Below are 14,785 nucleotides of genomic sequence, written 5' to 3'. Positions count from 1 at the left end.
TCCAAAATTGCTCACCCTTTCTCTATTTGTTCTCTGTGTAGCTTTTTCTGACTTTCCCTCCAGTTCACTAATCATATGCTCAGCTCTATCCAACCTGCTGTTAAACCTATTCGTTGTTTGTTGTTGTTGTTCTGTGTGTGTGTGTGTGTGTGTGTGTGTGTATATTATTTCTAACCCTAAATTCTAAAGGGTTCTTTTTCAAAGCAGTCCTCCCTAGGACTCTTCTTCACTCTTCACTCCTCTATACCTGTTCAAATTCTCTTCCTTGTTTGGGGGAGCTATATACTGTCTGTCTCCTTCAGCAGGATATAAGCTCTACCAAGGCAGGACCTCCTTGTCAGCATCTCTGGGACACTAGCACCTGGAACAGAGCCTGACATGAACAGGTTTCTCCATGAGTTTCTGGTGAACACTGAGTACAGGGATAAGGTGTGAACCAGTGATCCCACAGGAAGAGACAGCAAGTCAGGAGTGGGTGGCACCCTGCTACAGGAGCTGGGTTATGAGGCTGGCCTGAGTGAGGGGCAAGAGGCTGGCTCAAGGGGCAGAACCCAGGAAACAAGAGGATCCACAGGATCCTGGGAGGGAATGATCAGAGACAGAGAAGGAAGCATCCAATCAATGGTAATAAAGACCACCTGTTTCCTTTGACCACACAGATTACAAATGAAGGATGTTTGGAGCAGAGGATGTTTGCAACCACATCTTTATGTCCTGGGATCAAAACATCCTAGATGTCTTTTTTTTTTTTTTTCATTAACACGAAAATTTTAGAGCGGTTTTAGGTTCACAGCACAAATGAGAAGAAGACACAGAAATTGACAATATATCCTGTCGCCCACTCAGGGATAGCCTGCCCCGTTATCAACGTCCCCCCCAGAGGGTATATTTGTTAGAACTGATGAACCGACACATCATTACAATGAACTGACACATGAAAGACACCAAAAGCCCACCGTTTATATTAGGCCTTTTTCTCAGTTGTTCAGGCACTGAGGGTTTGCACAAATGGACAATGGCATCTATTCAGCTTTATGGCCTCATACCAGTCATTTCACTGCCTTAACCCCCTCTGCCCTGCCTGGTCATCCTACCACTCCACCCCAACCACCCATCTTTTTATTGTCTCTGCAGTTTTGCCTTTTCCGGAATGTTACGTAGTTGGAACCATACAGTGTATGATCTTCTCAGATTAGCTTCTTCTTTTTTTTTTTTTTAACTTAGTAATAGACATTTAAGGTTTCTCCCTATCTTTTATGACTTAATAGCCCACTTCCTTTAAGCACTGAAATGTTCTATTATCTAAATGTACTAGTTTCTTTATCCATTCATGTACATAGGACATCTGTTACTTCCAAGTTTGAGCAATTATTAATAAAGCTGCTGCAAGCAAAGAGGAAGTAAAGAGCCTCTTGATGAGGGTGAAAAAGCTGGCTTAAAAACTCAACATTCAAAAAACTAAGATCATGGCACCCAGTCTCATCAATTCATGGCAAATAAAAGGGAAAAAGTGGAAACAATGACAGATTTTATTTTCTTGGGCTCCAAAATCATTCTGGATGGTGACTGCAACCATGAAATCAAAAGACGCTTGCTCCTTGGAAGAAGAGCTATGACCAATCTAGACAGCATGTTAAAAAAACAGAGATATCACTTTGCTGACAAAGGTCTGTATGGTCAGAGCTATGGTTTTTCCAGGAGTCATGTATGGGTGTGAGAGGTGGACCATGCAATGTTGAAGATTCTGGTTATTCTAATAAGTGTGTTCTGGTATCTCATTTTCATTTTGATTTGTATTTCCCTGATGACATATGATATGAAGCATCTTTTATTATGTGTATTTGCCATCTGTATGTCTTCTTTGGTGAGGTGTCAAGGTATTTAATCTTTTTTAACAGGTTGTTTTCTTGTTAAGTTTTACAATTTTTATTTATTTAGTTTTATTTCTTTTTGGCTGTGCTGGATCTTCATCGTTGCTCATGGCTTTCTCTAGTTGTGGTGAGCAGAGGCTACCACTCATTTCTGTGCACAAGCTTATGATTGTGGTGATTTCTCTTGTGGCCCGAGGGCTTAGCTGCGCCACGGCATGTGGAATCCTCCCAGACCAGGGATGAAACCGATGTCCTCTGCATTGGCAGGCAAATTTCTATGCATTGTACCACCAGGGAAGTCCTTGTTTTTAAGTTTTAAGACTTCTTTGTATATTTTGGATAACAGTCCTTAATCAGATTGCTAAAGGTCTGTGGCTTATCATAATTTTCTAGACATTGTCTTTTGCAGGGTAGAGTATTTAATTTTAATGAAGTCTGCTGCTGCTGCTAAGTTGCTTCAGTCGTGTCCAACTCTGTGCGACCCCATAGACGGCAGCCCACCAGGCTCCCCCATCCCTGGGATTCTCCAGGCAAGAACACTGGAGTGGGTTGCCATTTCCTTCTCCAATGCATGAAAGTGAAAAGTGAAAGTAAAGTCACTCAGTCATATCCGACTCTTAGCGACCCCATGGACTGCAGCCTACAGGCTCCTCTGTCCATGGGATTTTCCAGGCAAGAGTACTGGAGTGGGGTGCCATTGCCTTCTCCAGTGAAGTCTAGGTCATCAATAAAATTAAAACTTCAAGAAAATTAAAGATATGAAGGGAACATTTCATGCAAAGATGGGCTCAATAAACAACAGAAATGGTATGGACCTAATAGAGGCAGAAGATATTAAGAAGAGATGGCAAGAATACACAGAAGAACTGTACAAAAAAGATCTTCATGACCCAGATAATCATGATGGTGTGATCACTCACCTAGAGCCAGACATCCTGGAATGTGAAGTCAAGTGGGCCTTAGAAAGCATCACTATGAACAAAGCTAGTGGAGGTGATGGAATTCCAGTTGAGCTATTTCAAATCCTGAAAGATGATGCTGTGAAAGTGCTGCACTCAATATGCCAGCAAATTTGGGAAACTCAGCAGTGGCCACAGGACTGGAAAAGGTGAGTTTTCATTCCAATCCCAAAGAAAGGCAATGCCAAAGAAAGTTCAAACTACCGTACAATTGAGCTCGTTTCACATGCTAGCAAGGTAATGCTCAAAATCCTTAAGGTAGACTTCAACAGTACATGAGCTGAGAACTTCCAGGTGTACAAGCTGGATTTAGAAAAGGCAGAGGAACCAGAGATCAAATTGCCAACATCTGTTGGATCATAGAAAAAGCAAGAGAGTTCCAGAAAAATATCTATTTCTGCCTTATTGATTATGCCAAAGCCTTTGACTGTGTGGATCACAATAAACTGTGGAAAATTCTGAAAGAGATGGGAATATCAGACCACCTGACCTGTCTCTTGAGAAACCTGTATGCAGGTCAGGAAACAACAGTTAGAACTGGACATGGAACAACAGACTGGTTGCAAACAGGAAAAGGAGTATATCAAGGCTGTATATTGTCACCCTGCTTATTTAACTTATATGCAGAGTACATCATGAGAAATGCTGGGCTGGAAGCAGCACAAGCTGGAATCAAGATTGCTGTGAGAAATATCAATAACCTCAGATATGCAGATGACACCACCCTTTTGGCAGAAAGTGAAGAGGAACTAAAAAACCTCTTGATGAAGGTGAAAGAAAAGAGTGAAAAAGTTGGCTTAAAGCTCAGCATTCAGAAAACTAAGATCATGGCATCCGGTCCCATCACTTCATGGGAAATAGATGGGGAAACACTAGAAACAGTTTCAGACTATTTTTCTGGGCTCCAAAATCACTGCAGATGGTGACTGCATCCATGAAATTAAAAGACGCTTACTCCTTGGAAGGAAAGTTATGACGAACCTAGATAGCATATTCAAAAGCAGAGACATTACTTTGCCAACAAAGGTCCATCTAGTCAAGGCTATGGTTTTTTCAGTGGTCATGTATGGATGTGAGAGTTGGACTGTCAAGAAAGCTGAGCACTGAAGAATTGATGTTTTTGAACTGTGGTGTTGGAGAAGACTCTTGAGAGTCCCTTGGACTGCAAGGAGATCCAACCAGTCCATCCTAAAGGAGATCAGTCCTGGGTGTTCATTGGAAGGACTGATGCTGAAGCTGAAACTCCAATACTTTGGCCACCTCATGTGAAGAGTTGACTCATTTGAAAAGACCCTGATGCTGGGAAGGATTGAGGGTGGGAGGAGAAGGGGACGACAGAGGATGAAATGGCTGGATGGCATCACTGACTCAATGGGCATGAGTTTGGGTAAACTCCAGGAGTTGGTGATGGACAGGGAGGCCTGGTGTGCTGTGATTCATGGGGTCGCAAAGAGTCAGACATGACTGAGTGAGTGAACTGAACTGAGGTCATCAATGATTTCTTTCATGGAAGGTGCCTTGGCATTGCATCAAAAAAGGCATCACCATACCCACGGCCATTAGGGCTTCTGCTATGTTATCTTCTGTGAGTTTTATAATTTTGAATTAATTTTTGTAAAGGGTGTAAGGTCTGTTTTAATGTGTATGTCCAGTTGTTCCAGCACTATTTGTTGAAGAGACCATCTTTGTCCCATTGTATTACCTTTGCTCCTTTGTCAAAGATCAGCTAACTATACTTCAGTTCAGTTCAGTTCAGTTGCTCAGTCGTGTCCGACTCTTTGAGACCCCATGAATCACAGCACTCCAGGCCTCCCTGTCCATCACCAACTCCCGGAGTTCACTCAAACTCAAGTCCATCGAGTCGGTGATGCCATCCAGCCATCTCATCCTCTGTCGTCCCCTTGTTCTCCTGCCCCCAATCCTCCCAGCATCAGGGTCTTTTCAAATGAGTCAACTCTTCACATGAGGTGGCCAAAGTATTGGAGTTTCAGCTTCAGCATCAGTCCTTCCAATGAACACCCAGGACTGATCTCCTTTAGGATGGACTGGTTGGATCTCCTTGCAGTCCAAGGGACTCTCAAGAGTCTTTTTCAACACCACAGTTCAAAAGCATAACTATACTTGAAAAGTGAAAGTGAAGTCGCGACAGGCTCTTTGCGACCCCATGGACTGTAGCCTACCAGGCTCCTCCCTCAATGGGATTCTCCAGGCAAGAGTACTGGAGTGGGTTGCCATTTCCTTCTCCAGGGGATCTTCCCAACCCAGGGATCGAACCCGGGTCTTCCGTATTGCAGGCAGACGCTTTAACCTCTGAGCCACCAGGGAAGCCCTAACTATACTTAGGTAGGTCTATATCTGAGCTGTGTATTCTGTTCCATTGATGTATTTGCTTTTTCTTTCACCAATATCACACTGCTGTGGTTGCTGTAGCTTTACAGTAAGTACTGAAGTTGGGTAGTGACAGTCTTCTGAATTTGTTCTTCTCCTTCAAAGTTGTGTTGGCTATCTTAGGTCTTTTGCCCCTATGAATAAACTTTAGAATCAGTTTGCCAAAGTCCATAACATAAGAGTTTTGACTGAGATGGCATAGAATCTACAGATCAAGTTGGGAAGAACTGACATCTTGACAGTACTGAGTCTGTCTATAAGCACAGAATATCTCTCCATTTATTTCATTTTTCTTTGATTTCATTATCAAAGTTCTGTACTTTCCTCATATAGATTTTGCAGACATTTTGTTAGATCTATATGTATTTAATTTTGGAGGGTGTTAATTAAATGGTATTGTGTTCTTAATTTCAAATTCTATTTGTTCATTGCTGGTGTATAAAAAAAGTGATAGACTTTAATGTCAAGTTAATAAATTTTGTATCCTTCAACCTTGCTCTAATCACTTAGTTCCAGGATCCTGCAACCTTGTTCTAATCACTTAATTCCAGGAGTTTTTTGTTGATTGTTTAGATTTTCCTGTACAGATGATCATGTCATCTGTGAACAGTTTTATTCCTTCCTCCCCAATCTGTGTACCTGTTATTTCTTTTTCTTATTAGTCTTACTGAATAGATAGAATGCTCAGTACCAAAGTCATGAGAGAGGACATCCTTGATTGTACCTGACATCAGTGGGAAAGCCCTGAGATTCTCACCACTAAGTACGATGCTAGCTGTTGGTTTTTTGGTAGACATTCTTTATCAAGTTGATGCAGTTCCTCTCTATTTCTAGTTTCCTGAGAGTTTTAACCAAGAACTCTGTGCTGTGATTATATTGGGATTTTGTCAAATGCATCTATTAATATGATCATGTGATTTGTCTTTTTTAGCCTGTTCATGTGATGGATTGCATTAATGGATTTTTGAATATTGATTCAGTCCTGCATAGCTAAGATAAAGCCTGCTTGGCTGTGGTATGTAATTCATTTCATATGTTGTTGATTTGATTTGATAATATTTTGTTGAAAAATTTTACACGTATATGAGAAGTATTGGTCTACAGTTTTCTTGTAATGTCCCTGTCTGGTTTTGGTAATAGGGTAATAACAGCCTCCCAGAATGAGTTACGAAGTATTGCCTCTGTTTTTACCTTCTGAAAGAGATTATAGAGAATTGTTACAATTTCCTCCTTAAATGTCTGTCAGAATTTCATCTGGTGAATTGACTGGTGAATTCAGGCCTGGTGCTTTATGTTTTAGAAGGTTATTAATTATCGATTCAATTTCTTTAATTAATGTAGGCCTATTCAAGTTGTCTATTTCTACTGGTGTGAGTTTTGGCAAATTGTGTCTGTTGCAGGGGAAAGGAAAAAGAGGAATGAGTTTTCCTGAGAATGAAGGAGATAAAAAGAACAGTGAGCAGGCCTGAACATTCCTAGTTTCTTTTACTTTAACTGCTCCTAACTCTGTATGTTTGTAACTAAGTTTGCTTTTCTGCCCCCTAACTCTGCAGGAGCTACATTTTGCACCTATTATCCTTTGCTTACCCTTACAACACTCTCTTAACCTTATGGTTCCTCTTTTTTATAAAACATATCAGAAAGAAGGCCACAGAGCCACTGAACTGCCAGACTCAATTACTGGGTTACTGATGCCCGCCTGTGACTGTCTTTGAACAAGTTTGTAACATTTTGTCCCTCATCTCTGACCCCTGACTTCGAATTCTCATCTTACACGAGCACTAGTGGTAAAGAACCCACCTGCTGATTCAGGAGATGTAAGGGACACGGATTTGATCCCTGGGTTGGGAAGATCCCCTGGTGAAGGAAAAGGCAACCCTCTCCAGTATTCTTGCCTGGACAATTCATGAAGAGAGGAGTCAATCCATGGGGTCAAAAAAAGTCAGACACAATTGAGTGACTGAACAACAACAATGGCTTGAATCTCTGTTGAGATACAATTTATTGGTGACCAAATGATGGGCCCTTTCAAAATTAGAGAAACTAACAAACAAGTTTCTAGAGCACAAACCAAAAAGCCACTGACAACTCCAGGGTCCCTAGGAATTGTGGGATTTTGTCACAAAAGGATACCAAATTTGGGGCTAACTGCAAAGCCATTAGACCATACTTTGAAAGGTGCAGATTCTGAACTTTTGGTTTGGATGGGATACTGCCAAAGGGCTACCCTGGTGGCTCAGATGGTAAAGAATCTGCCTGCAATGCAGGAGACCGGGGTTGGGAAGATCCCCTGGAGAAGGGAATGGCAATCCAATCCAGTATTCTTGCCTGGGGAATTCCATGGACAGAGGAGTTTGGCAGGCTACAGTCTAGGGGTTCCAAAGAATCGGACAAGACTGAGTGACTAACACATACACTGTCAAAAAGCTTACAAAACTCTGAAACTGAAACTCATGACTGCTCTGGTCCTAGGCCTGCCTGATCTCCAGAATGAATTCAAACTATGTGTGCATGAGAGGCAGGGGATGGCCCTGGGCATACTTATAGAACTGGTGGGAGACATTCCCTGACCAGTAGCTTATCTTTCAAAACAGCTGGACACGACAGCTGCCAGCTGGCTCCCTTGCTTACAAGCAGTGGCCACCACCTGTGATCTACAGAAAGGTTCACTTTGCCCATACTGTTAGGGGGAGCACACTGATTGAAACCGCCCACCCTGGCCAGGCACCATAGTAACCATTTGCATGAGTTGTTTTATGACAGGTGGTCCTGGTAAGGAACAGGGAACTAATAAGCCTCCAACAACCAGAAGAGTTTGGGAAAGGTCAAAAGGAGGCACTACCTGTCTGACCACCTCCCAGAATCCATCTCTCTGGCATCCATCTTGGCTGAACAAGGCGTGCACCACCAGGAAGGACTCTGGGTCAGAATGATTGGCTAAGGACAACCCGGAAACTAATCCCATCACCATAAAGCCCGAGACTGCAAGCCATGTGATAGAGCAGTTCTCCTGGGTTCTCTTATCCTACTGCTCTCCACCCGGGTGCCCTTTCCCAAAAAAATCTCTTGCTTTGTCAGCAGATGTGTCTCCTCGGACAATTCATTTCCGAGTGTTTGACAAGAGCCCAGTTTTGGGCCCTGGAAGGGGTCCCTTTCCTGCAACAATACAACGACATTGAACATCCCACATTAAGTCCTGGTCCTCTTGGAACAAAAGGGTGGATACTGGTTAACGTCAGAGAGGATGGGAAAACATAAGGCAATCCTCCTTGATGATCCCAATGTCACCATTGGAGTGACCAATGTTTTAAATTCTGCTACCCTGCTTCCCTCACTCTCTAAGAAGGAGATCCTCCAGAACTGCCTGGAGGTTTTGAAGACCACTTACCTCAGTCAACTGGATTTGACAGGTAAGCCTCTGAGTGAGGCTGATTGGCACTTCTTTACTGATGGCAGTAGTTTAGGGAAGGAGGGTCAGACGTATGCAGGATACGGAGCAGCTACAGAGTAGCTACGGAGCAGCAGGTAGTTGTCACAGCAGCCCTGCCTGCACTCCCCGCCCCTCCACCTCTGCACAGAGAGCTGAGCTGATTGCTCTAACAGGAGCTCTAATCTTATCAAAAGGAGAAAGGATCTGCCTTCCTGGGCTCTACCCGATCCCAGAACCTTTTATAACAAGTAGATAAAGTAAGGAACAAAAAGAAAAAGCCTTCTAAACTCTCCCCCAAGATAAAAGCTTGATGATTGGATCCAAATGAAAACTAAAGTTATAAGAGTTGGTGGAATTTAGATAAAGGTATATAAAATTAATATATTTAAGCTTTATATCAGGTGGTTACAACTCTTATATTGTGGGATAGATAAGGCATATAGATTGCCACTAAGAAAATATTAACATACTGAATAAACCAGTAGAGTTACCTGCGCCATACAAAATAAGTAAAAACTGGAAACTAACATACAAGGGCTAATAAAAATAAAAACAGTAATTCTGCTTTGGTTTAATTTATAAATTCAGAAAGGCCTTTGCTGAATGCCTTATACAAACCGTTGAAGGCATAATCGTTTAAACTCTAAAGTTACAAAATATAGAACTTGTAAAATAAATTTCAGTTTGATTAAAAATTTTGTCACTGACTTTAGTAACTTAAGGTGACAAAACCGTTCGTTGAAAAACTAAACAACCGTCTTTGTCTTGCAAATGTCTCAACCAGAATATGAATACAGGTCATAAGTACCTGATAAACTATTAAACTTATCTTGTAATGCCTGATTCATTACAAAGCTTTTAAGTGAAGCCATCAGATCTCTTGTCTGCCTATTTATGTCTGTGTACCCATTCTACATGAGATTATCTCTATTTCTGAAAGGTAATATTGAAATTAAATTCATAAGGAGCTCTATATAATTGTTTAAGAAAAGATGCTACATTTAAATAAACTGACCAAAATGAATTTCAGGCTCACGTAAACTGGGAAATACCCAATATTAAGTTGATACTGGTATTAATGTTTAAATTTATTGATCTAATTAATATAGGCATGTCATTAAGAGTCATCAAAATTCAATTACATGGGACTGAATGAACTGATACATATGATTTATTACTTTGTGACTTTAGAAAATATACTAGCTTGAATCTCTGTTTTTCAAAAATATCTTTTCTTTTATGCTGTGAGCTACAACAGGTTGATAAAAACAAAGATAAAACATTTTCTCTTCCACCCTACCTGATCCTGCTAGAGTTTAGCTTCTCCAACTGGCTCTCCTATGGACTTGATGGTTTACTGCAACTGAATTATAACTAGTTATATTAATCATATCAGGGCTTCCCTGGTGGCTCAGACGGTAAAGCGTCTGTCTGCAATGCAGAAGACCTGGGTTCGATCCCTGGGTTGGGAAGATCCCCTGGAGAAGGAAATGGCAGCCCACTTCAGTATTCTTGCCTGGAAAATCCCATGGACGGCGGAGCCTGGTAGGCTACTGTCCATGGGGCTGCAAAGAGTTGGACACGACTGAGCGACTTCACTTCAATGTATATATTAATCATTGTTTAATTTGTCCTTTGTTTCCAAATTGCTTATGCTTTTGTCTCCCTGTTACACTATGACTTTTTCAGTGTTATTAGCTGCACTACTTAGGTCCTGTTTTATAAGATTATTGTTTCTTACTGTACCCAGTGTTTAACCAGTCCTCCAACAAAAATAATGATGACTAGATGACTTAGAGCAGTTGATGAGAAATGCAGTTCCATATAAGGTCAACGACTGTAACAGTGTAAGTCTAGATATGGGAAGAAACAACAAAAGGGAATATTTTCCTGGACCACAAGGACTAGTAAGTACAGGTAGTCCAGAGAATCTTGAATACTGTTTTATGGCCTAGTCCAGTAATAGCACATTGAGTGACCTGTCAACGAAACCTTCACCAGATCTGGGAATGAGCATTCCTAGCACCATGGGACAAAATGGTCATGTAATATCCCCGAACTATGGTCAAATTCATGACCCTGAAGGGGCTCTGCCAACTGCAAGTTGGCAATTGCCATCTACCTCTACAAAGATTAAATCATGGCCACTGAAGCTGTTGACCTTCAATATCCCCTGAAAGGAGTTTAAGATTGAAATTAGGAATGAGGCACTCTGTGCTTTGGAAAAACTGGCAGAAGAGACCTTCAGATAGACACTTTCAGGAGAAGATTTTTATGAGCCCTGATTTTTACATCTTCTCATACCTAGAGAAACATTAACATCATTGATGGTTACAATCACTTTGGCTAACAAGGAAAAATTACAATTAAAGTCAAAATAGAGTAGTTATGGAAATAACTAGGTGACACAATGGTATTTCAGACAAGTCCTATATTGTTAAAAACTCGAGTCTCCTGAGCTGTGTCAGACTTAGGATGCCATCAGCCATTCTAAAAACAAAGTCTGCTAGCAGCTGCTGACTACAACCTTACTTTCTAAAGGTCTCTTTTTGTAACTATTATATGTTTAGACAATGAAATTGCTCTGGATCATGTGTTGACAAAAACAAAAAAACAAACACATGTGTAATGACCAACAGCCACATTAAAGGTTAAGACCTACTTAGATAAACCCAGACAACCGGCTACCTGGCTACAAGTCTCCTCAATGTTAAGTCTAATGTTAAGTCTAATGTTAAGTCTAAATTAGCATCCGGATAATTTTTTTCTATTTTGTCTATTATTGTGCAGGTTGTCATTCCTCCAACTATTTCCGAGTCCAAATTGCTCCATTCGTTTGGACAAGAAGACCCAAGCACTGAGCCTATCTGAATCACAGTCAAAATTGTCATCAAATGTATCTTGCTTCTTCTTCTTTGGCCTCTAGCTACAATAACTCTTTTACTCATCTATGGCCTCTGTTTTTTTTTTTAAACTGTCTGTTAAGTTTTGTCTCCTCCAGATAACAACAGTTTTACATCAAGATAATGATGATGTAGAGATTACAGTCACTCCCCTAAACAGATCCTGTGGGAATAACCACAAAACTCACCCAGGGGCCCCTTAATAAAACAGGATGGGTGCTCCGTGACCCCCACTAGGTAGGGTCTATGAGTCCCATGCCAGCACTGAAGAAGTTATGGAAGACAGACAGTCTGTCCCTCATCACCCCACTAAAGATTTCTTAGGGTTCATGTCTCTCAAAGGAAATTTGAAGGAGATAGCTGGGCCCCTGCCCTGAACAGCTAGTGATTGTCAAATAGCAAAACTGAGGTTCTGTCCTCAGCCAGACAAGAGCAACACCTATTTCCCTTCCTCCCTTCTTTCTCTTTCCTGCAAACAAAGAAGATAAAGAAAACAGTGAGGAGGCCTGAACATTCTTAGCTTTTTTACTTTAACTGTTCCTTACTCTGCGTGTCTGTAACTAAGTTTGCTTTTCTGCTCCCTAAGTCTGCAAGAGCTACATTTCACGTGTATTAATTACCCTTTGCTTAGCCTTACAACACCCTCTTCCCTTTGTAGTTCCTCTTTTTTACACATCAGAAAGAAGGCTGCAGAACCACTGGACTGCCGGACTCAATTACTGGGTGACTGACGTGAGCCTATGAGTGTCTTTGAACAAAATCCTAACACCTTTGTTCCTCATCACTGACTCCTGACTGCTAGCACTCATCTTATATAAGCCTCTAGACTCCTCATGGAAGGAGGACAGTTCTTGAGGCATGAGCCTACTGTATTCCCCTCTCTGCTGGCTGAGAATCAAAGCGACCTTTCTATTGCCTACAAACTCTGTCTCTGTATTTTTTTATTTGTCTTTGGTGTGCAGAGAAAGCCAAGATTTTGGCCGGCAACATGTCTTTTAAGGAATTGGTCCAACTTATCTAAATTAAGAATTTGTAGGCATAAGTTGTTCACAGTATTCTTTTAATACTTTTTTAATGCCCATAGAGTCAGCAGTGATGATTTCAATTTAATTTCTGATATTGGTAATTTGTGTTCTCTTGTTTTTTCTTAGCCTGGCTAGAGGCTTATCAATTTTATTGATCTTTTCAAAGAACTAGTTTTTTGTTTTGTTGATTTCCTATTTTACTGATTTCTGCTCTCATTCTTATTATTTCTTTTTTTCTACTTGTTTTGGATTTGATTTGCTCTTCTTTCACTAATTTCCTAAGGTAGAAACTTTGGGTCTTTCTTCTTTTCTTATATATGCATTCACTGCTGTAAGTGTTTCCCAAGCAATGTTTGGCTGTATCCCACAAAGTTTGATAAGTTATGTTTTCATTTTCATTTGGTTCAAAATATTTTAAATTTTCTCATTGTGCTGGTGGTAAAGAATCTGCTTGCCAATGCAGGAGATGTAGGTTTGATCTCTGGGTTGGGAAGATCCCCTGGAGGAGGAAATGACAACCCACTCCAGTATTCTTGCCTGGAAAATCTCATGGACAGAGGAGCCTGGCGGGCTAGAGTCTATAGGGTCACAGACAGCCAGACATGACTGAAGCAACTTAGCACGCACGCATTCTTCTTTGCCCAGGTTTTATTTAGAAGCATGTTGTTTAATCTCCATGTATTTTTGTATTTTCCAGTTATCTGTTATTTATTTCCAGTTTAATGCCATTGTAAGTCTGACAACAGACATTATATAGCTTCTATTATTTTAAATTTGTTAAACTGTGTTTTATGGCCCAGAAAGCCGTATCTCTTGGCGAATGTTCATGCTAGCTTGAAAAGAATGTGTATTCTGCTGTGGTCTCCAATAAAGCCCAACACACTTAGTATACAATGCAGCAACTCCACCTCAGCACCATCCCCTAGAACATGAACTGCAGGCATTTATGTTGATAGCATCCACAGAAGATTATAGCCCGAACCCACACACAATCCGAAAGTCTATCAATAAGAAAAAAGATAAATGAACTGTGGTATACTCACAGGGTAAAATACTACTCATGGATTAAAAAAAAAAGAAAAAGAAAAAGAAAGCACTGTTGTTAAGTGCAACAACATGGATAACTCTCAAAACCAACATGAATATCAGGACTTCCTGGGCAGTCCAATGTCTAAGATGCAATGCAGGGGGCCTGGGTTCAATCCCCAGTCAGGGAACTAAGATCCCACATGCCGCAACTAAGACCCAGCACAGCCAAATCAATAAATGTTACAAAAACAACATGCATACCATACCGAATGAATGACTGATCACATTCAGACGACATTCAAGAGCAGATAATAGTCACCTGTGGTTCAGAAGACTGAACGGTGGTTTCCTCTGAGTGCAGGGGTGGAAAGATACTCAGTTGGAAAGGAATCGGGGAAAATGTGCAGGTGTGATGGAAAAGTTCTTTATCTTTATTTGGGCGGCGAGTACACAAGAATATTACATAAAAAGTTATAGGGCTATATGTGTACTTTACTGCATAAAATACACATATTGAAGTACGAAGAGTGCTTCAATCATGTACGTTATCAGGAAAAGAAAAAACAAGTGGGCAGAGATGACAGAGCTGGACGGTGCTGCGGAAGCACATTTACAGCTTAGTCCGGCCGATGCAGGGCACGCCAGCCACCTGGTCAAGAGCCAGTTCAGACCCGAGTGGCCCCTCTGAAGCCTGTCTTTGGCTCTGACTGGCTGCACACAGTGCAAGCTGCCTTCATCCTTCTTTGGGGGACTGGAGGGAATAATGGTGGTCCTTTCTCAGCTTGGACACCTCCCCCCTCCACTAAACTGTATCCTACTCTTCCTTCAGGGCCTCCCCCAAGCCTACCTTTCTTTCTGTCTCCCTCCCACATCGGCCCCCACATGCTTCTGGTCACCCCAGCTTCTCCAGTAGAAATCAGTTCACAGGAGGCTGGCCTAGGAGCCACGGCATGGATGTGACTGGGGGTCATGAGTGGCTGCCCAGGTCAGTCATCACTCACACACAGAGAATGAGACCCAAAGTGCTTTTGCTTTTTCTTAATGCTTAGCAAACTTAAGTGATCTGTGTTTTCTCTTTTTTTTTGGCCTTTCCCTAATTTCACATACTGAATGAAACATACTTTTCAAGTGTTAAGATCATCGGATTTAATTTTTTATTTCTTTTGTGTCCTCTTACAGG

This window comes from Bos mutus, chromosome 1, assembly GCF_027580195.1.
Source record: "Bos mutus isolate GX-2022 chromosome 1, NWIPB_WYAK_1.1, whole genome shotgun sequence".
NCBI classification, from domain to species: domain Eukaryota; kingdom Metazoa; phylum Chordata; class Mammalia; order Artiodactyla; family Bovidae; genus Bos; species Bos mutus.
Note: the sequence above shows the minus strand (reverse complement) of the source record.